Below are 24,069 nucleotides of genomic sequence, written 5' to 3'. Positions count from 1 at the left end.
CAGTACCCTCATCAACCCTCTGAACCAACTCCCCCTTTTTAAACATACATTTCTCTCTCTCTCTCTCTCTCTCTCTCTCTGTCACACACTCAGACACACACACACACACACACACACACACACACACTCAGACACACACACACACACACACACACACACACACACACACACACACACACACAGAGTGCCAGTAAAAACACTGAGGCTGGAGGGGGCAACAGGGTCACATGGCTCTGGTCATACTGTGTCCCCCCGCCACTGCAATAAACAACCACATGATTTACTGTACACCTTCAGTAGCTTCTATACACACATACACACACACACGCACAGGGCCACGAGGGTCAATGCCTCTCCACACATGTAAATAAGCTGCTGTTTTAGTCAAAGCACTTCTGAATATATCTGATATTAGTACAGTTATACACCAGCAGCCTTCCTAACAAGCGTACAAGCAAAGCAGCCAAACGTAGCCGATGTCTATCGTACCTTTACTGAAAAGCTAAGGACTCCATGCAAACTCTTATCCCGACCTCCTATCATTATTCAAATAGATAAAAAAAAACAAAAAAAACAAACACACTACAGTCATGAGGAAGCCTTGCAGGAGGAAAAAGAAAAACACTGAAATACAAAGTCGACCTTGCTGATCTGATTCTGGGAAACAGGAAATGGGGAAATGAAATGTACAGGCATATCTTCTGCCCACTAATGCCTTCTTCATTTTAGAAAAAACTAATCCTATTATTCTATTAATACACTTGATGGTGAAACAACAACACTACATCCTTTTTTGATGCTGTATTATGTGCTACTTCCTTGTTTTCTTCTCTTTAAAAACAATTTGAATAACTGGATCGTGTCCCAACAGCTACTCTATGAGGATCAATCTTTGTTCCGTTTGTTGACAAGTGAGGATGGAAGAAGCCTTCCTCGGAAACTCTGACAAAAGGAAACAATGAACGGCTATCATTAGGGAGTGAACATGTTGTGGACATGTTTTCTTTCCATTTTGAGGTTTTAATATTGTTTTCCATTGAAAACAAAATAGGACATCTTGACGACATCCTTGTCTTCACTTATCACTTCAGTCCCATTTTATCTGAAGATGTCGCAAAGGCTGAAAAAAGCCGACAACAATACAGAAGGGTAGGTGGTGCACTTAGTGGAGTGCAGATCTACGCCAGGTGTGTCTGCAACGACCACTGCTGTATTGTGTGATTGAATAAACACGACCTACATTTGGCTAACCTCCACGTCTACACCGTAAGAGTATCAGATGTGTTTTTCCACTCGCACAACAGATCATATTTTAATAAATACAAATGTCTTCCACGGATCTCTGCAGGCGCCCATATCAGCTCCGTCTCCTGGGCATTCATTTGACTTTTATTTAGGCTTTAAATCTGTTTTTTTTTTTCCTCAACAATACGCGTGTAAATGTGAGGTTGATGCCTTATAATAAAAAAAAAAGGCACAGAATAACTTTGTCAGATGTGTTATCAGTAGTGGCCGAGGGCTGATTTAGGAGACAGTAGGCGGTCAATGGCAGTTTAAAAACAGGCAAAAGTTGTTTGGGCAAAGTGTGAGTCAGCGCAAACACCAGAGGTCCTTGAGAATGCAGCTGTAACTGGCCACACAAAAATTGCATGCAGTTTGCTGCAGAAGAATGCCAGATTGGCCGTGGACGGACACAGAGGTGCTCACTCACTCACCGAGCAAACACATCAATCTCCTGGCAGAGAAACATACTTTTTTTTTAATAAGGGGACCGTAATCTTACTTGAGATTCTTCAACACACACACACACACACACACATATACACACACACACATATACACACACACACACACACACACACACACACACACACACACACACACACACACACACACACACACCACACACACCACGGCTGCTGATGATATCGTGGATCAGTGCAGAGCCCAAAAAAAAAAAAAAAAAAAAAGAAATGGACAAAAATAACACTGAGCTGTTGCGAATGCAGCGGGGATGGCTCCCACACACACTGCAGATTTTTTTTTTCTTCCCAGTATTGGTCTCCCAGCATCTCTCCAAACCACCATTTATCTCCCTCATAAACAAAAGGGCCACACATTGCTACTGAATGACACACCCACACACACACCCACACACACACACACCCACACACACAACCACACACACAGAGAGACAAGACTGGAAATGGGAGGCTTTTCTCGTCTCCGTCTGTCATCTCGCTAAAGAGGTGACGGGGTTGCTGGGAACTCTTAGCTGTGGTTAATGACACTCTGATGTCTGCCTCTCCTGTTTATCCATCCGTCTGTCTGTCTGTCTGTCTGTCCTCCACACACACACACACACACACTGACCTGCCAAACATCCCCTTTCTGTTAACTATTAATATCGCACACAAAAGCCAATGTTATCCACAAGAATCAACGCCAAATACATCACTTGTTACGGCAAATAGAGAAATAGCATTTAATGCATTAAGCAAGTAATCTTCCTGTCGTTATTCTCCATCTATAAATAGTTAACTATGGCAGTAATATGTTCTATTGTCCAGAAACCCAGAATAGTCTAATTATAACACAACCTCTGTTATATCTCGGGTAGCGAGGTCAGTGCCCGTAAGGATAATGCCACCCAAACACACTCCTAAGAATGAAACCCAAAGGGCCGGGCTTCCTTGGATTGTGTGAGTCAAAAGATTTCAACACGCTAAAGAGGTCATTTCGAGGAAAAAAAAACAAAAAAAAACAGTCAAATGTTCCTCATTTGTCTCATGAGAAGCTAAAGCTCCCTCTGCTCTGTGGCGATAACACGGCGGTGCAGGATGGAAGAGACAGGCGACAGAGCGTTGAACGAGTAATTGGATCAAGACATTATTTCTTTTTTTTCCACATTTGAGTGGGAGTGAAGGGAAGGAAGGGGGGGGACAAACGGAGAGCACAGGTGGGAGGCTTCTGTTCTGATTATTGGTGGTTATTGGAGGCCACCGCCGGCACTGATTGACAGCAGGAAATGTGGGGTTTTTTTATATGCTCATAGATGCACCTGTGCTAGAGGTGGGCGATGTGGCCTCAGCTCTGTATCACAGTATGTTTGTGGAGGGTTTGCAGTGACGTTATATCAAAATATAACAGAATTTAAAGGGATATTCAACTCAAAACATGATTATACCAATTTGCATTCTAGTGGCAATGTATGGGAACACATCATATGACAGAAAATTTTAAAAACTGATGTGTTTATTGGCTCCAAATAAGGATAAAATGAGGTATAGACCTACATGTTTTGGGAGGAGGAGCCTGCTCCATAATGTATTGTGATTTATTAAGAGTTATTAGTAAAAGCCATGCTATAGTTTTCTGCTATAGAGTTTGAGTTTTGAACAGTATTTTTGAACAACCTGGATCTCAGTGTATTTCAGCTCTTTGCATTAAAGCCAAACTGGGATTTACATTACACTTTAAAGAATTTACAGTTTGAGTTTGAAAACCAGTGCTGCACGAAAGGCACACGGACACGTTGCGCTGCTGCATTTGTACAGCATTACATCTGAGATATGCAGGAAGTGAACACATTGTTTACTTTACTGTTCCTGCAGCTGGCACAGATGTCGCTTTTTAAAAAAGAACAGCAGGAAATAATAAAACGCAAATCAGAGTACGATCTCTTTGTGCCTCTGCCTTAAGTGTGCATCTAACATTTATTTTCATAACTGATTTACTAAATAATCGCTTGGCCAATAAAGTGTCAGAAATAAATAACAAAAAAAGTCATTACAATTTAGCAAAGGCCAAATTGACGGTTGTTTGACTTGTTTTAGCTAACCAACGGTCCACAACTCCCACAACAAAAAATACAGATTCCTTTTCTGTCGATTGACAAATGAATTAACTGACTCATTGTTTCAGCTGTAGTATGCATAGAGGGCAAAGGAGAGCATGTGGTGAGTAACGACAGGAAAAAAGGAAAGACAAACTGTAACTGCCCTTGATAAGCAGCAGACTCACACACACCGGTGATAACCAGGGTTGGAGCCATAAAACTGGGTCAGTAGCACTGAGAGTGCCAGAGTTAAGTACGTTAATGGTTAATTTTACATCTGATATTCATCCAATCTCCACATCAGCTCACTGGGCAAATACAGTGTCTATATAGATATATATATAGACACCTGATTATGCATATATATCTACTACTGCACATTATATTCAGTAAAAAAGAAATGAATGAATGCCGAGTGCAGCAACAATTCCAATCACATGAAACACTTCAGATTTAAGAGCCAAGAGAGGGACAAAGGACGACAAAGGGAGTGAAAAGATGCTGATCATGTTCATGCAATGTCTCGCTGTAGTGACACGAGATCAAACAACAACAACAACAACAACAACAACAACAACAACAGGACCTATTATGTTGTATGACAATCGTAATGTTATGTCAATGTGTTCATGGTCATATGAATATTATGGTGTCCTTTTTTTATTCTAAGGCTTTGGCAACATTGTTTTGTTTTTTACTGCATGTTAATAAAGTCACATTGAATTGGTTTGTCGGCATGTCTAACTTATTTTTTTTAAATATTTTTACTATGTTTTTTTTAACTGTTTCATGCATTCTGATTTCTTTATATATTATATAATTTTAGTTATTATATATATATACACTTTTGTTATTTAGGCTTTTACTTTATACATGATGATATTAAAATGTTTTTTTTGTATATTCTATCTATTCATAACTGTAGAATAATCCACCATAATCTTGTAAAAAGGGCCAGTTATGCAAAAATAAAAAAATATAAATAAAGAAAATACTGTGACACCACCAAAATAAACATATTTTGTTGCCATAGCGCCGTGCATCACTGTCCAGACAAGTTCCACAGTCACACACAGCAGTTAGGAGGAAATCTGAGGCATCAAAGAAAACAACGATGCAGTTCTGAGGTAGTCTGACATGAAAAGTAAAGCGTGCTGGCTGACTTCCACACATTCCCCGCCTGTCAGGACGAAGACCCACTCTCCCAGATTCCACCCTAGTCAGCACTCCATTCCTCCCATCCCACACAGAAACAAACACACACACACACACACATCCGCAGCAGCATCACAGGTAGAACACACACACACACACACACCACACACACACACACACACACACACACACACACACACACACACACACACACACACACACACACACACACACACACACACACACACACACACACACACACACACACACACACACACACACACACACACACACACACACACACACACACACACACACACACAACAGGGCAACATAATGACAAGATCCAGCATGCTCACACACACACACACACACACACACACACACACACACACAGAGAGAGAGGTTTTACCTGCTGTTTCCTAAAGTCTCTTATTTCCTGTTCCTCTGCTCCTTGCTGGGGGTGTCTGGATAGCGGCTGGGACACTGCATCTGAAGGAGGAGAGGACCGTTAGGGGAGGGGGAAAACCACAAAATGTCTGGGAGATATTTCTTTAAGTGTAAGACTAGCTCTCTCTCTCTCTCTCTCTCTCTCTCTCTCTCTCAGAGGCCCTCGCTGCACCGTCATTCGAGATAAGACAACAGAAAAGTCACAGAGCTAACTGACCCTGTCCCCTATTTCCTTACCATCTATTCACTCTGCCTCCTTTTTTCTATGACACCTAATCATTTCCCCTTTTCCACTCAAGGCCATCGCGGAGATCATCTTGAGAAAGCGTATTGCCTCGACAAGAATATCCATCTGGCAGGCTTTTTTGTTTTACTTCTTGAAGGACTGAAAACTCTGAAACAACATGCAGATGTATCAGAGCAGCATATCTGAATGAATGAACACCACGTGTGGAGAACAACAACGTATGATTCACCTTTTCCGATCGTGGTCGTTCAGTTCTAAGAAGCAAAATTAACTTCAACCATCGCGTGTGACAAACTGCTCATAATGACATATTCACCGTAGCCGGACGTGTTTGACACAATAACGTGTCTTTACCTGAATATATTAAAATGTGATGAAACCTTTTTTTATGAAAGTCTCACAGATACGATCTGAAGTGAACTTCCGTGCAACTTAATGTTGCAATCGAGTGGAAGTCTCTCTTCTGAGAAATCTGCGAGACAAACTGTTATGAGTACGAGTCCAGCTGAATTTATTGTTAATGTATTAACTTTGTGTTTAACCAGAACATAAAATATTTAAGAACAATCATTTCTGTCAATGTGTATGCTTTCCTTGTTTTAATATTTAACTTGATATTACTTTTACTGTTGACAGTAACTCAAGTGGAAAATTTTTACTTTTGTTTTCAGCTTCAGAAAAGCAATAACAGCTAGATCTGAAATTATTAGCCGAATAATCCACTAGTTTATCAACAGGAAATATAATTATTAAATCGATTAATCCACTAGTTTTTCAACAGGAAACTAATTGTTATCCATTGTGATTATCTGTTCATTATTTTAGGAAAATAAATATAAATTATACGTCTCAAATGTGAGGATTTGCTGTATTTTGGCTGGTGAGTGAAGCACATCTACCAACAACTTGCTTATTTTACCAGCATTTGGATGGTGGATGATGATAGTTTTTTACCGTGGTGGTGTTATAAACCAGGAATTTAAAAAAGGTGCCATCATGGGTGTTTTTCACCTTTTTTTTTTTTTCATTTTATACACAAAATATATTCATGGATTGATCAAGAAAAGTATCAACAATTTGATCGATAAAGAAGATAATTAATGAATGCAGCCATGATATCAGAAATATTATAGATTTTTTTAAATCACAGAATAATTGTTTGGGGTACATTATTTTAAATTTTCTAACAGCAAAAGAAAAAAATATATATAAAAATACAGCAAAACATAATTTATTTATTTTGTAATTAATAGTGACTGTCAGAATCAGGGAAAACATAATTTGTTGTGAAGTCATTGTGACCTCATTCAAGTTTGTGTTTGGGTGCATCGGGCTTCTCAAAAGTCATAACTAGTAAACCTTAAATCCACATGTGAAAGTTCAAAATCAAAGAGGACATGACCTCTGTGTGTGCAGACAAAGTGCCCCGGGCCGTCCATAGGTCCTCTCCATCACCACCATCTGCCTACAGTTCAAAGAGCGGTCACCATGGAAACCAAGATGTGAACCGTGCGATACGGTAAACAAATATACAGCGGCACAAAAAAACCACACGTTGATGACACGCAATGCACACACACTCTGATTGAGGCCAGTAAACTTCCTGTTTTTCCCCCCGCGGTGGTTAAGATGCTCTATCAGGGTGTGACACGGAGACGGACTCACAAAAACAACCGTGGTGAGTGAGTCGGATGTTTTTTATGTTAAAAAAAGCAAAGTGACATAACGGGTTTGAAGAAGGAAAAAAAGAATCATAAAAAAAAAAGAAAGAGATGAGACTCTGTGTTTTTCCACAGTAAATAAGCCTTGAAAAGGATTTTGTGTTGCCTTCACAAAGAACGACAATAAAAGCACACACGCCGGATGACCAGTTCCAGGAAGTACTCCGATACACACAATGATAAAATCTCATAAGGCCAGAGACAAGTCAATGTTTAACTCGCCCACTGGATCCAGCTCAATGCATCACATGATCCACAGTGTGTGTGAGTGTGTGTGTGTGTGTGTGTGTGTGTGTGTGTGTGTGTTACAGTGATTTTAGGAGATATTGAGAGAACAGGACAGACAGAGCATTCACTGTGGATGGTTCAGAGATGACGTTTTTGCTGGAGGGTCAACCCCAAAGTTAGCTCTGCCTGATCTGGAAACAGCAGCAGTCTAAGGTCAATGGTTTTTTTTGGGGGGGCTGACGTCAAATCTATAATTGACCGTGACGTCTCCCCGCTCAACAGATCTCTAGATGGGTTTCTTAATTTGGGTTTATTGCTCACCAATAGGCCACTTTTGTTGTTTTTTTTATGAAAGAGAAAATCCAACTGTCAAACTACAGTATTCTTCTATTTAAACACTACTTTCTCCATAAATAGACAAAAACAGGAACACGTGAAAATAGCTGGAAAGATCCTAACTTGACATCAAATGTCTGCTGACCTTTATAGAAGTGCATCTGATTCAGAATCAGTTTAACGTGAATTCATATTTATGAGATTATCTGGATTTAACAGTGGTAGTTTAACAAGTTACAGAAAATATAAATGCAGCTCGCATCCGTAACAAGCTAATGCTAAGCTAAACTACGACACTGATTACATCCCTACTGGTGTTGTCACGATACTTGAATGTCTAACTTCGATTAAATACCTTGACAAATATCAATATCATATACAATTTTTGATACCAAAGGGAAAATTGACCCTAATATTGAAGGCATCAAATTATAGATTTTCATTAAAAGATAAATGTCCACTTAAATTCATTAAAGAAAGAGTTGTGCTTTAGTGTAATTAAAGTAAATGCTAGTTCACTTACAGAATTGAGTGAAGAAGGAATTAAGCTGCCTTAACACCCATTTCTAAAACAATTACTCTCCTCTAATATTTGTTACTTAAAAGGAATTCTGAATTCATGTTCTATGAGAACTTATTGGGTTTTTAAAAGGCATTTTATAATCCAAAGCACTTCAATTTTACAGTATATTATTGTAGCATTGCAAAGGAAAACATTCTTGGACATTTCTATATTTAAATAAGGCAAATTTCCAGTTTTAGATAGTTACATTTTCAGAATAACGTCCTGGCAGCCGGGGATGACCACTGCACCAAGTCTGTAAGATCTATTCACTAAATTGAGGTCATTTCTGAGAGATAGCAGCACTGGGGAAACTATTTCCAGCACAAGGCACACAGTAGCGGAAGATGACGTTGGCTTCAAGTGTGTTTTTTTCGAGAAGTTTCTTACGCTGAAAATAATCACTTCTTCACTTCTCAGAACCTCCACCCTTAAATTGTTGTCTCTCTTATCATTGTGCAAACACCACAGTGAGAATCTGCTTTGATACCACTTTCTCCGCCCCCCCCCCACACACACACACACACACACTCCCTTCCTCCCCTCCACCCATCCTCTAGCATAGGAATGTGAGGAATGCCAAATCCTAAAAAGTCTCTCACTCTCCCTGCTGATATGCTCCCTCTATATCTCATTGCAATGGTCATGTGGGTCAGTCAGCTGGGGGGGGGGGGGGGGAGGAGCACACTTTCACTCCTCACCACTCTCGTAAATATCCTTAATTCTCCTACAAACCTTCAGGCCATAAAGGGCAGCTGAAAGCCCCTTTTTTTGTAAACAGGTGGTTTTGTCGGTTTTGCACAATAGACCCGAGTCTCCTGAAGGGCACTCCTTGTTCCAACACTTACTGTACCAGGCAGTGACTTAACCCCGGAGCAAACACGGCCCGGAGCTGGACACGATTACAGGAGTAACTTTATGAATAAATGGAATATATATATTTTAAACCACTTCTATCAAGCACAACATGGCAAAGATGTTAATCTGCTAAATACAACTGAGTGAACACCTTCACCGTGATGGATTTTTCGAGTAAGTTTTAAGTCTCGTCCAACAAAGACCATTTAGGTAATGACCTTAAAAACACGCACAAGGAATGCGAGAGGAATGCACCGGAGCACACATTTCACGCACCCCCCGAACCGAGTGCGGTCTGAAGGGCCCGTTACAGTCGACCAGTGCGTCATCACCGGCTCACCGTCAACAAAAGGGCACTGTGTGTCCACTTCTAAAAAAAAAAAACAACACAATACACACCCACTGACTAGCACAGTTGGGAGTTTTATAACCCCTCTCATCGGAGAGAGACTCATGAGACACACACACAGTTTTTACTGTCGTCAAAGTTTTTCGTACGCCATGTCTGTGGTGGTGTCTGCGTCTCACCCACGGCCTTTACCCACTCCTTCCTCCTTTCTCTCCCTTTATTTAGCAATCTCTATTTTTAGGGCGCTATTGTGAGGCTGCCCTTAGGTGGGTGGAGTGTACGTGTGTATATGTGTACGTGTGTGTGTGTGTGTCTCTTAGGACGCTGTAAATCAGTTACCTTCTGGCTGTCTGACTGAGCAAAGGTCCGTCTCAGCCCGGGGCATAGCAGGGACACAGACACACACTCAGACACACACACACTCAGACACACACACACAGCTGTCACACAGACAACACACACACACACACACACACAGCTGTCACACTGTAGTTACAACACAGACAGACACACCATGGTGAGACAGAGAGAGATATAAAGTTTAGGACTAAATTACATCATGGAGTTTGACGACACACACACACACACACACACACACACACACACACACACACACACACACACACACACACACACACACACACACACACACACACACACACACACACACACACACACACACACACACACACACACACACACACACACACACACACACACACTTAAATTTAACGCAGTTCATAATAACTGATTCTCAAAAGTTTATTGTGCAGTAAACAAGCCAGATTTAAGGGGAAGTCGGTGCTAAAATAACTGAACGTTCTCCAGCTCCTGACCTCAGCTCCACATTTTCTCAAACGTTTCCAGATCTTGTGCGATGGTTTAATTTCCGAGCGTATAATTCATCTATTATTACTTTTATTACGTACTCTCCGTGCGACGTTACATCAACATGTTTATTTATGACCTATGTCGTTTTGGTTTTTTTTAGACACGTGGGTGGAGGAATGTCAGTAAGATGGCAGCACGTGAACGCACCTCCAGCATGTATGTGACGTGCACATTCCCACCAACGTGCACGCCGCCACATGAAGACATCACAAGGCTCCACGTGTGCCCCTCAACAGAATGTGTGTGTGTGTGTGTGGGGGGGGGGGGGCGGCAGGAACGTGTGTGCGTGCGTCAGCAGCAGTGTTGGTTTGCAGACAGGGACCTGCGCTCTGAGAATGCGTTGCCATGGAGATGTGAAGCTGAGTTCTTTTTCTTTTTTTGCCCTCTCAGGTTACAGAGTGGAGGCTGGAGAGAACCCCCCCCCCCCCACAGGTGTCGCACCACAGAAAGTTTGATTTGTTAAGATTATGAACTTATTTTCTTTCTCTTATTTAAATATTTAAAGTGTTTATTCATTAGCCAGAACAACTCTTCTTTGCATCTTTCTCCTTGTTTTTTTAAAGTCCATCTTGGCTTGGATACAGAATAACATGTGATGAACTCATTTCAGTGCTTTTGAATAAGTAAACATGTATAAAAAACGATTGATAAAGACTATTTGGAACATCTGTTGTGTGCTTAAATTTTTTTTCTTCCATTCAGTCATAGCCACCAGCAATAGAAACACTGTCTTAATGAAGGTGAAAGTGGCTTTAAAAACAACATCAATCCACATCAGACACCTGTTACAAAATGATTTCGCAATTATTCTAATGCACTTAGAGGTAAGAAGATGAATGTAAACATAAACATCTGTTGATTTGGGTGTATTTAATCTCAACAAAAGTCTCAACTCAAACCAGTCAGTGAGTTTTAAACAGAGAATTGTCTCATGGGAAGATGCTTTTCAGTGAGAAAAGTTACCAACCTCCCTTTTTGCAACCCAAAACTGTTATAAAGGACAGTCTATTAATCCTGTCACCTGCCTTCATACCTTTATTATACTCCCCAAAGATCTTTGCTCACTCACAGACCTTTGACTCCAGACAGTATCAGACATCTTGCATTAAGATTTTGTTTACATTTGATGCAGCAGAATAACGCCGACGTCATCAAATCTAATTGTTTCCCTTCTATATGAGAATGTAATCAGATTTAGGACCAGACAAACAACTCCAGCTGCATTATCAGGACTAAATTCCCAGACAACATGTAGTCTCATATGACAAAATCAATATGATAATCAGCTATAGATAGCAATACGATATGTGATAACAGACACTCCTCTCATTAGATGTGCTGCAAGTATAGACTCTGATAATATACAGAATGTGGATTCTGTGTATAGAATAAAGTCTGATTATAAGAGCTGGGGTTCACACAGTTTTAATTCTACTAACCAATCTTTTAAATGACGTTATCATGGTGGTGCTACAGTAGATATGATAAAAGATGTCTAATTCATATGCAGCCAAGTGATAGATATCTCCATGTTTTCATACAGGCAGAGTCTAGACAGGAATGCTCTACGCATCTGATCCCAGATCAGGAAAGTGCAGGACCGTGCACATCAGTTATTGATTTACAAACATCGGTAGTTCTCTTCATGTGTAATTAAAAGACATGTTTCTTCTGCTGCCTGGATGAATGTGTGTTGTTTTCACTGGACATTGCACCTTGTTCCTTGCTGTAATGATGATAATCTAAATATCACAATCACCGGTTGTCTCACTGGCAGAACGGCTTACTCATGTTCGCCGACTTGCTCATTATAGAATAATAATGGACTACAAACGGGAGTGGACAGCAATCTTTTTTTAACCTTTACGTGATCGTTTTCTCAACAGACCTAATTATAGTTTGTCTTTAGGGGTTTAATTATGTGATAAGAAGTCAAATATGTAACAAAAGCAACACCAGTCTGTGTCCCTGATGTGGAGGGAGTCTGCACTTCCTGCATGCGTAAGTGACTGAAGATGCTCGGATGTTTTTTATTTATTTTTTTCATTTGGCAGCCGGAGAGTCGGCTTTCTACACATTTCATTTACAATTGGTGAGCGGAGAACCAGAGGACGCTCGATTAACCAGCCGTAGATGACCAGCAGGATGCTCGTTTACTGTAAACTGAGGGGTAAATGTGTCCCTGAATGCATCTTTGTTGTTTTTATCGTCAAATATTATGTGTTTCTGCTCCGTGCGCAGATTAGTCACTAGGAATGAGGCAATAGTTTATCATGTTACAGTGCAGAATCCTCACTCCATTTGTATTTCTCTGTACCTTCTCTGTCTTCCTCTCTCTCTCTCTCTCTCTCTCTCTCTGTTCATTACGTCGCTCTAACACTCTCCTGCTGTCTTCCCTGCATTCCTTGGCAGGTCCCGGCCTGCTGTGCAGCAAAGTGAAGAATTCCAGCAGGCTGCTCTCATCTCACAGTCAAGTCCCATAGTGCGTATAGGTTTACAATAAGCAGTAAAAAAGGTACAGTTTGCATAGTTTTATATATGAATTCCCAACGTTCCCTTTTCCTTCTGTGAGTGTTTGTAGCAGATGAGATTGTGGGGCTCCAAAAAAAAAAAAAAAAAAAAGAAAGAAAATTGTTATCACGCAAGCTAGGAAGGAGACAAATTGTGAAAGCCAGCTAGAAGAAACAACTGACTCCTTTTCATACGACTCTTTGAGAGGATGTTACGCAAGCCTTTGACTGTAACGAAGGGGTGATTATTTATAAAAAAAAAAAAAAAGGTATAACAGCAGGAAGTGTGAACAAGTGTGAGAAAGAGTGAAGGGGGGGGGAGTGATAAAAAGAAAGAAGATAATTGTGGATAGCGCAAATAATAAAAGAGACAGTCTCTCACAAACACAGAGGTGTTTCACGCCCCACACAGAGACACTGATAACAGAAGAACACAGTTCAGGTTGCAAAAGTGGGTCTCACGGGAAGAAGAGGAGAAAAGAATATGTAGGCGTTTGGTATGAATGTGTTGTTATAACAGACACATCGGCAGCGTTCTCTCTCTAATGCTGCTCCACAGCTCGGTTTCTGTGCAGACGCTCAATAATGCTGCCTTTCAGAGCTGCAGCAGTATTCAAAACGCAGCAGGCAATCAGTGAGACAGAAACCCCCCAAAAAAAGCAGGCAGCATACGAAAAAAAAAAAAAAAAATCAGCTGGTCTGACACATTCTAGTTATTCCACATATAAAGCTTTAAAATCCACCTTTTTTATAGTTTATTTTTCTTATCCTGTCCTTGGATTTAAACCTTGAACATTCTCAGTCTTGTACTATTATTTTTAGTCTATTTAGCTTTTACATAAAGTGCATTATGTAAGTATCAAGAAAAAGGTCCGACAGATTAAAGTGTTGACTTACAGCTTTCCCCCGCAAGGTCCGTGCACCTGAACACCTCTTTAAAAGTTGAAAGTCAGCGCTTTCACCTCGCAGTCATTGTTGCATTTGAAATCCAAACTTGTTGGAGAGGAGCCAAAACTAAGAGAAATGCATCTCGTTGTATAAATACCCGCGGGCTGTGCTGGACGTTCGGTTTGACCACGCTGACATTACAACACCTGAAGAGACACATGCTACACCAATTTAATGTTTTATCTGTTCTGATTAATGACAAAAAAAAAACTCTGCTTATTTCACAATGTGAAGACACACCGAACACACACTTTTTCTGCAGTTGAACTCTCCACCTTTCTCCCTCTATCCTTCACAACACTACTAATCAGAAGCCTCCCACTGAACTGTTGAACCTCGCAAGGATGACGATACAGGACACGGACGTCATCACTTCTTCTTTTTCCTTTCCTTTTTGTTTTTATGTGTGAGACACTTATTTAGAAGTCTGCTTTCATTTGAAGCGGGTTGCTTTGGGAGAGGCCTGCTCTGGGACTAAATCTGGCCTGGAGTAAATAGCTGCATTGTTGGCCGACCACTGCGGAGTGACGTCAGTTGGTCTTATCAGAGTTCTCTGACTTTACTTTGGGCCGGACAGCAGAGCCCGCCTAAAAGAAAACAGGGGCAGCTATTGCCTGATCAAAACAACATCAGCTTGGTGTTAAAATGAAAGCAATTAATATCAAATGAAGCTTTTCTGAGGTCGTTCTTCTCTCCTTTTGTAACGTGCTATGTGGCTCTACGATTCTCTCTCTGCAGGCGTGCATCATAAGTTTGAGTAAACTACTTTTAGGACGACAGCACAGGTGGAAATGTGTGTGAACCGATGTCCAGGTGCCTTTAAATGCATCGCTGTGACGAAGACGATACCTCATCTTGAAGGTTGTGTGCGTTTGTGTCGGTGTTTTAGGTTTGCAAACGATCAAAAATGTCTGATGACACAATATATATTCAGCCAGCAGAAATCGCTCCAAACTGACATCTGGTACACGTTACTCTAGGTTATATATATATATATATATGGATAAAGTCCTATGTCATGGTACTAATGAGTCCATTTATATCATGATTACTGCTTCTTTTAATCATTGTTACTATTGTTTTATTTCTTAGTTTGTTCTGCTCGTGTTTCTTTGAAGGGCCTCATCAAAGCTTCCTGTTGTTATATTGCCTTGTTTTGCTTTCAAAGCACATAAAAAAGGTGCTATAAAAAAATAAAGCTATTGATATTATTATGATCCCTGGAAAATAAACTGAGAAGCTGTTTGTTTATTAACAAAACAACCACATGGAGTGCCTCGTTTTTGGAGAAACGTGGAGATGAATCCTATAAAATGCAATAAAAAAAAAAAAAATCGCAACTTCGCCATAAAGCAGTGCTTCTGTTCAATTTGCAACTTTGCCTGCAATGTCCTCACACAAATGGATAGTAGCCTCTGGAGAACTGGTGCAGCAAAATATCTACTGCCTGAAACATCTCTTGCAGCACACAACGCTCAACCTCCAGGCTAAGTGCTGCTGCACACATCCTGTAAGTGCACGAGGGCACACACACACACACACACACACACACACACACACACACACACACACACACACACACACACACACACACACACACACACACACACACACACACACACACACACACACACACACACACACACACACACACACACACACACGTCAGCAATCCTGCCTTTGCTACATCGTCCTCATGTTGCCTGACATCACCGCCACAGAGCCACTGACACAGATTGAACTCAAACTAAACTCTGATCCAATGAATCCATGAGCAGAGGGGCCCTTTAAGCCAAACTCGTCCTGAGGATGCGAGAGGATCGAGTCACAAACAAAACAAGAAAATGGGTTTCCACGCATTCACAGGTATTTAAAAAAAAACGGGAATTACAGCTGGCGTTGATCCAGTACGTTTGCTGAGAAAAAGAGGATGGCCGAGCCGCTAGACATGCCAAAACCTGAATCCAGATTACTAAAAGATTACAAAGAATACGCCTCGCTTTAACAGTGAAATACTTAAGTTAATACCATACTAGCCATGAACACTTAAAGATAAACAAAATGACTGGTTGGGACAGATACTGTGCCCAAACTGTTTATTCATGAAGGTTCTTTTATGACTCAGCTTGAGTTCCACTACATCAGGAGGATCAAGTATCCTTACATGGCTGCTCGACTGCACCGAAGACATTTAGTCTGAGCAGACTGCTGTCTCTGAATGGATTAAAAGCAAAAGGTTAATATGGACATGGGAGGGAAAAGAAGCTGACTGAATGAATCACTCGCCAGAGTTTCATATCCTCTTTATTAGGCTCTGTTGTCTCTCCATTTCTCGACAATAAAACAGGAAGAGTAGTGACAGAGTGAGGAGTGATTAAGTGTGTCCCAGTGATCCTTCAGACTACTTTAGGTTGGGTTTTTTTTTATGGATCAGCGTTATCTGGGACATGGACTCTGCTGCACAGAGGTCACTGAATTAGATCAAGAGGATCTCTATCAGAACGAGTAACAGAATAGCTGATCTCTCTATAATTCTAAATAAATGGTTGTAAAAAAAGAAAAAGAGAATGCAGAGTGATTAAGCTATGAAGTCTGTCTCATGAAGACTTTCCAAAGTCAACGTTGTGTGAAAGGACACACACACTCCACTGTTATGTAATAAACAGAACAGCAAAGTCCAAGTGTAGAGGCTATGGCCTGGGACTAAGATGACTGGGACAGATTTTAAAAAGTGCTTCTGTCGCTGTGGTCAGAATGGGAAAGTGATTAGTTTAATAACAATTAACTCTCTCTCTCTCTCTCTCTTTAAGTAAACCAAACTCTGTTGAGAAACATAATAAGTGTGTTGCTGTGTGTGTTTGCAGCTGAAGGGAACAGCTCTCTTATGCATCTATGATGACTTAACACATCCACAGGGTTTCCTGGTCAATTCGGCATATAAATTGAATTGATAATCATAAAAAATTGCAATTAATAAACTGTGCTCTCCCATCTCAATTCATTTAGGTGATAGTTGATAGTTTTCTTCCCAGCATATTCATTTGAATCCCATAAAGACTGATCCACATGATGCCTCTCTACAGCAGTGACGTCCTCTGGAGCAGGGTGGCTTTAATGAGTCTGCCAATAAGATGAAGTCATCTCATATTTAATTGACAGACTGATGAATGGAGTGGGGGAAAAAGTGGAAAAAAAGTGCGATGCTAAAATGTATCCAATAATAATAATAATAATAAAAAAAAAAAAAAAAAAAAAAAAAAAGAAACAATGTGGTTTACCTTGAAGTCACAGTCTGGTGTGAGGTGGGAACAGTGTAGCGGACGATCAAACAATGTTGCAGTTTTGCTCTTCAGAGTAGAGGTCTCTCTCTCTCTCTCTCTCTCTCTCTCTCTCTCAGGTGGACAGGTGGTGGACAGGTGGACAGGAGTGCGCAGTCCTTCTTCTTCCTGTTTGTTTCCAGAAGGTGAACCAACCTCTCTGCTCCACCGACACCGCTGCGTTTTTTCTCCCTCCGCCAGCTTCTGTCAAGTGTGAGAGAGTGACAGGGAAAATAACCACACACAGGACCTCCGCTCAGCCGTTTCAGAATAAAAGCCCCACTGATGACGAAATTAAAGGAAACATCCAACCTGTTGTTGAATTGACATTATGAAAAATAGTTGGACAACGAAATCAGTATAATTGCAATGTCATCAGATAAGGCTATATTTTCTTTGCAGCTGATCTATTGGCACTGTAGTGGTGATATATACAGTATATGTACAGTACACACCTTCTCATTCAATGGTTTTTCTTTATTTTTATTTTTACTTTTATTTTTTATTTTATTATATATATATATATACAGTACCAGTCAAAAGTTTGGACACACCTTCTCATTCAATGGTTTTTCATTTTTATTTTTATTTTTTTTATTTATTTTATATATATATATATATACAGTACCAGTCAAAAGTTTGGACACACCTTCTCATTCAATGTTTTTCTTTATTTTTATTTTTATTTTTATTTTTATTTTTATATATATATATATATATATATATATATATATATATATATACAGTACCAGTCAAAAGTTTGGACACACACTTCTCATTCAATGGTTTTTCATTATTTTTTTTTTTTTTTCTACATTGTAGATTAATATTGAAGACATCCAAACTATGAAGGAACACATATGGAATTATGTGGTAAACAAACAAATGCTCAACAAACCAGAATATGTTTTATATTTTACATTCTTCAAAGTAGTTGAATGAGAAGGTGTGTCCACATTTTTGACTGGTACTGTATGTTATATTTGAATTGGGAGCTTTAGTTTAGTTTATTAAAATAAACATTAAAAATCCTGCCAAGAAAAGTCAATGCAAGAAAATGATAGTGGGTGGTAGTAAGATGCTGTATAGGAATAAGTGCATTCTGTATATGTCTGTATATATAATATATCAGTTACTGTGGATTCTTTACTGTTTTTTACTGTGTTTTTTATTTTTCATTTGCTAATTTATAATACTTATTTTTGATCTTGTTTTTGTACTATGTCTCTTGTTTGCACTATCCTCTCTGCTGCTGTAATCCTGTAAATGTCCCCGCTGCGGGACTAAGAAAGGATTATCTTATTTTATTTTATCTTATAAAATGATAATGTAATCAGATTAGGCTAAAAAAAAAAGCAGTTGATCCATTGCCACTGTACCTGTGATATATACTATATTTGAACTAGAAGTTTTAGTTTAGTTGAATAAAATAAACCAAGAAAAGTTATAAAAATAATAGTGGGTGGTTGTATTATTGCAAATAATAAACCCACACAAAAAGTAATCCCACTCTGAGTGCATCCAGAGATTACAACACTGATACATTATACAAATAAACACAATATAACACTGTAGATCCTTTGCAAAAAGTAGGTCTTATCCTAGTAGACGATGATAATTCAACTTCTCATGTAAATAACATTGTACATTACATTTTAGCAAACAAATCCAACATCTTGCCAAACACAGATTTGTTTTGCAGACTCTAGCACAATACAGATTCATCTTCTTTATTCTTTTTAAAAAATACTGTCTGCAAGTGGGATGGCTACCGTTGATTATCTTCGGAGTCGGGAACATGTGTACCCGGAACAAGCAATTACTTCCACTCTGGGAACTGATGCTGTACAATCCAGGTCCAGCAGCACCCTGCCCACAAAGAAGAGTTTTATCTTAATGTACAGTCTGTGGTTTAAAGTTGTCAATAATAAAAGTGATAAAAAAATTCACCACATGGTTCGAGATGCTGCTACTTTATTTACTGAAGTAGCTTTGTGTAATGTTTCCACATTAATCTGTCAGTCTCACTTTGTCCAAACAAAAAACAGAACTATTCAATATTAAAGAAAACATTTGCAAATAAAAACAGTAATCTGTGTGGTTTTACTTTATTCTAATGTTCAGTGTTGTTTGTTTGTTGATAAATCATTAATTAATTGTCTTTGCAACACACCATAGGGAAACATATTCATGGTAATTCAATTCAATTCAATTCAGTTTATTTTGTATAGCCCAGAATCACAAATTACAAATTTGCCTCAGAGGGCTTTACAATCTGTACACATGCGACATCCTCTGTCCTTCCCTCACATCGGCACAGGAAAAACTCCCCTAAAAACCCCTTTAACAGGGAGAAAAAAGGAAGAAACCTCTGGGAGAACGACAGAGGAGGGATCCTTCTCCCAGGATGGACAGAATGCAATAGATGTCATGTGTACAGAATGAACAGCATAACAGAGATACAACACATTCAATGTATATGACATAAATGATTCATATAATAAGACTACTTATAATAACAGCAGCAATAACATAACACAGTCTGCATTTATTCCTGTTTGCATAAAAAGATAGGAAACACATGACTCAAACCATTCCTGCTGTTCCAAAGTGAGGCTTTTATTGTGACGAGCACATTTCCGGTCTGAGGTCTGAAGCTGATTGGTGCAGCTGTCGTTCTCCCATTAACCACCAAACCACCGGTGCAAAACTTATGAGGAGTCATTTCACCCGGAAACGAAATGTTTTCCAACCTTATCATTCATTAGCCTATAATATACTTTAGCAATTAATCATCTTTTTTTTCAGCCCTTAACCAGCAAGTTCAGCCACTAAACACCATCATGAGATAATCCCACATTTTAATAGTTGTTACTTTCTATCCCTTTAAAAAAAAAAACCTTCAAAGCCTTTAGTTTGTGAGGAAAGGTTGAGCTCTGCTGCCCTCTGGTGGTCAGAATATAAAGCACTCATACTTCATTAAACAGGGCATATATGTTGGAAATAATACTTTTGGTTGTCATGGTTAATTTTATGTGTTTTATTAACATTTTGTACACATTGTTTTAATAGTTAAAGTCCAGTATCTTCTGTAATTAATTGCTGGGCACAACTGGTCTCCTACTCCAACCTTTACAGACATTCACAGCTAGAGGTTGTCCAGTAGGCTACAAACATAGTAGGCCACTGTGTTGCTCAAGGGCACCTCAGTTAGTAGCATGGATAATCCCTTTCCTATGAAACAACTTACCTCTAACCATTGCTTTGACCAGACTTATATATTAACCTTACAAAAATGATCTTCCTCTTCAAATATTGAATTCAACAACAGACCTAATCATAGCTCATGTTTTGACTGTGTCATAATATTAAAAGCACAAATGAACAAGTGTCCGAGTAAATAATGAAGTGAGTGAGCCAGAATGCACAACTACCAGGACTCTGAAACTGAAACAGCTAAACCGAAGTCAGCCATTGTTAATCTTATTTATTTCTTTGTGACATGTCAACTATTTTAAAACAACAATACAAACATTTACACTGAGTGCTTTTGCTGTAAACCTTTTTATTATTACAGGTTTATCCATTGTGAGGAAGAGCTCTGGTGTAAGTAAGTGAGTTTGTGATTGTATGGTTGTTGGAAAGACAGTTGTCCTTATTTTACAGCATATTTAGGGTGCATTTATCTTGATTTATATGTAACATCCTTTTAGGTTCTTTTAGGCATTATATTAAGAATAAATTCCAGCACTATGGTCATGATTTCAAAATGTGTTATATAGTCTTTTCATGGAGTCTCTGGTTGTTAGATAACATAATAACAGCTCATTCAAACACCAACAGGGAGAGAGCTGAGTCACATTACACAATGAAAGCCTCTCTCACACCACAAGGGGGCAGCAGAGACTCACATAGCAAACTTCTATTTAGGGTGAGTGAGTTTCAAATGATTACTCTTTCAAAGTGCGCATATCTGGTCGACTTCTGTCTAAATATTGGGTTCCCAGTGTGACTGCTTTCAATGAAATATGATATTTGGTGTCATTGGGCTACTGCCCGTGCATACTCGCCTGGTTACGCTGCCATTTAAAGCCTGAAGCACGGCCTTGAGGAGGTCTACGGGGTCAAGAGGTCACCATCAGAACCATACTATGGATTATAACTTTTCCTTTATTTACGTACATTCAAACAATCTCCTCACGCCACAGATATGTGTGCTGCAGCTCATCAGTGATATAGAAACGAGGCTGTGTCATGAGCTTGACCTGCTGGTGGGCGGCGGTTAAAGTCCCCCCCCCCCATCCCATCATAACGTTCTCATTGTCTGAAATTTGCCAAACATAAGCTGTGCTCAAAGGGAGCAGCCCATGCAGCGTGCACACACCCGGGTCCAGCATGCTTCCATTACTGCTCCCTCTTATTTGATTAAATGTACCCCCAAAAAACTGCAGGCCAAACCCAGCACTGTGCTTAATCTCTTCACGGATGATGAGCGTGTAATAAAAAGCACGTTGAACTTGAAAGGGTAACGTATGTGAATGCGTATAATTGTGGATATCAAAATATCGTCATTTGTTTAATTGTGAGGTCCTGCCAAGAGGTATGTAATTGCTTGAAAGTCCAAAAAAAAAGAAGAAAACAGCAGAAATTGGATTGCAGGGCCTGAGATCTGAACTGCAGGTTTGGCGTGCACATAAAAGGCGTGGCGAGGGCCTTAGGGCCAACTTCCTGTTTTGCTATAATATAGCCAATAGAGGCTTACTTCATAAAATAACCTTATCGTTTATAAACCAATAAAATAATGGACTAAACAATTGAAGTAGAGCTATAACAATAGCAGCCAACATTTGACTGAATCATCACTTATTTAATTGAATGATCCGTCATTACGTTTGTGTTTGTCATTTGTGTGTTATGAAATTGAAGTAACCTTTAATTGTATAAATAATAAGGCATTTTGGAATTTGTTTTGCTGGCAAAATAAGCTCAGTGTTTTGCATTCCTACATCCGGCGGAGGTCATATTTCTATTAGTGATAGAGGGGTTGGTGTATCGCTGTGCCTGCAGTGATTAGGTGTCTCTCTCTGGCCCCCAGAAGACTGTTGTCCTGCTTTATTATTTATATCCTACAGTATCAGCAGAACAGGTGCTGGAGCCGCTTAATGATCCCAGTGGGAATCCTGCCTCATCTTTGATTAATTGGATGTTAACAGGAGAAGGGTTATCCTTAATAGCTTCTTGTTGCCAAACCCTGTGGACGTTTTTTAGAGGGCGAGAAGAGGAAAGGCGTTTTAAAAATAGATTCCATCAGCGTGCGATGGTAGAGGAAAAAAAAAACAACCTCCACTGTCACTTCAAACCCGACAAAGGCAATTTGCGGCTCATAATCAAGAGAGAGGAAACAGTTTTATCGCATTTCCCCTTTTTTTACAGTATCAGCTGGCCAGTTCCTCCACATCCACGGCAGAAATGGGCTTAAAGTATTGATGCTGCTACACTTCTAGTTGGCACTTCTGTGTGTTCACTCAGGTTATTGCTTTAAAGTGATATCCCATAATGATTTCTGGAGCTGGTGTTCGTGATCATACATTTGAAATGGACATAAATGAATATTTGCATTAAAAAAAGAAGGGCAATAATGATTATAATTGTATTCACAAAACCTCCTTATCAGTGTCCAAACATCTGTCCTCTAGAGGTCAGACTCGTGACCCCTTCATGCTCCCTCGGACAGACTAGCTTTGATTTCTGCAGTTTGTTTTCGTGATCATACATTTCAAATTTATATAGATTCATATTTGCATAAAAAAAAGTGCAGAAATGATTACACATGTATTCACAAAACCTGTTCATCAGCATCCAAACTTCTCTCCTGTAAAGGTCAGACTAGTGACCCCTTCATGCTCCCTCGGACAGACTGGCTGTGTTTTCTGGAGTTTGTTTTCGTGATCATACATTTAAAATTGATATAAATTATATTTGCATTAAAAAAGTGCAATAATGATTATGCATGTATTCACAAAACCTGTTCATCAGCATCCAAACTTCTCTCCTGTAACTTGTGACCCCTTCATGCTCCCTCGGACAGACTAGCTTTGATTCCTGCAGTTTGTTTTCGTGATCATACATTTAAAATTGACATAAATTATATTTGCATAAAAAAAAGTGCAATATTGATTATACATGTATTCACAAAACCTGTTCATCAGCATCCAAACTTCTCTCCTGTAACTTGTGACCCCTTCATGCTCCCTCGGACAGACTAGCTTTGATTCCTGCAGTTTGTTTTCGTGATCATACATTTAAAATTGACATAAAGTAATATTTGCATTCAAAATTGTATTAAAAAAAACCCTGTTCATCAGCATCCAAACTTCTCTCCTGTAAATGTTAGACTAGTGACCCCTTCATGCTCCCTCGGACAGACTAGCTGTGGCATTTGAGTGTCCTGCTGGAGGCTGAAGGGTAAACAGAGGTCAGTGCGTGATGATTTTTGATGACACTTATTTATAGTCCATGTATATATCCAGACATTTTGATGAACCCTCCTGTTCCGTGTCGACACACACACACAAGCTATTGTAATTATTTTGGGGGGCCAAATTAAAATACTGATTGCATTGTTCTGTATTGTCTCATTGAGATGGGAATCAGCATGT

General features: G+C 39.5%; 1 protein-coding gene across 1 annotated transcript in view; it reads right to left on the bottom strand.

The window, feature by feature from the left end:
- pik3cb (phosphatidylinositol-4,5-bisphosphate 3-kinase, catalytic subunit beta) overlaps positions 1-17,606 on the bottom strand; it is a 55,484-nt gene extending 37,878 nt beyond the window's left edge. The window contains exons 1-2 of the mRNA XM_054597995.1: positions 17,372-17,606; positions 5,406-5,485 (exon numbers count right to left, since the gene is read on the bottom strand). The gene's annotated coding sequence lies outside the window, so the exon portion shown is untranslated. The remainder of the gene's footprint in view (positions 1-5,405; positions 5,486-17,371) is intronic.
- Positions 17,607-24,069: the final 6,463 nt, after the last annotated feature.

Source organism: Anoplopoma fimbria, chromosome 1, assembly GCF_027596085.1.
Source record: "Anoplopoma fimbria isolate UVic2021 breed Golden Eagle Sablefish chromosome 1, Afim_UVic_2022, whole genome shotgun sequence".
Lineage (NCBI taxonomy): Eukaryota > Metazoa > Chordata > Actinopteri > Perciformes > Anoplopomatidae > Anoplopoma > Anoplopoma fimbria.
The sequence above is the reverse complement of the archived record's forward strand: the minus strand, read 5'-3'. Positions and strand labels throughout refer to the sequence as shown.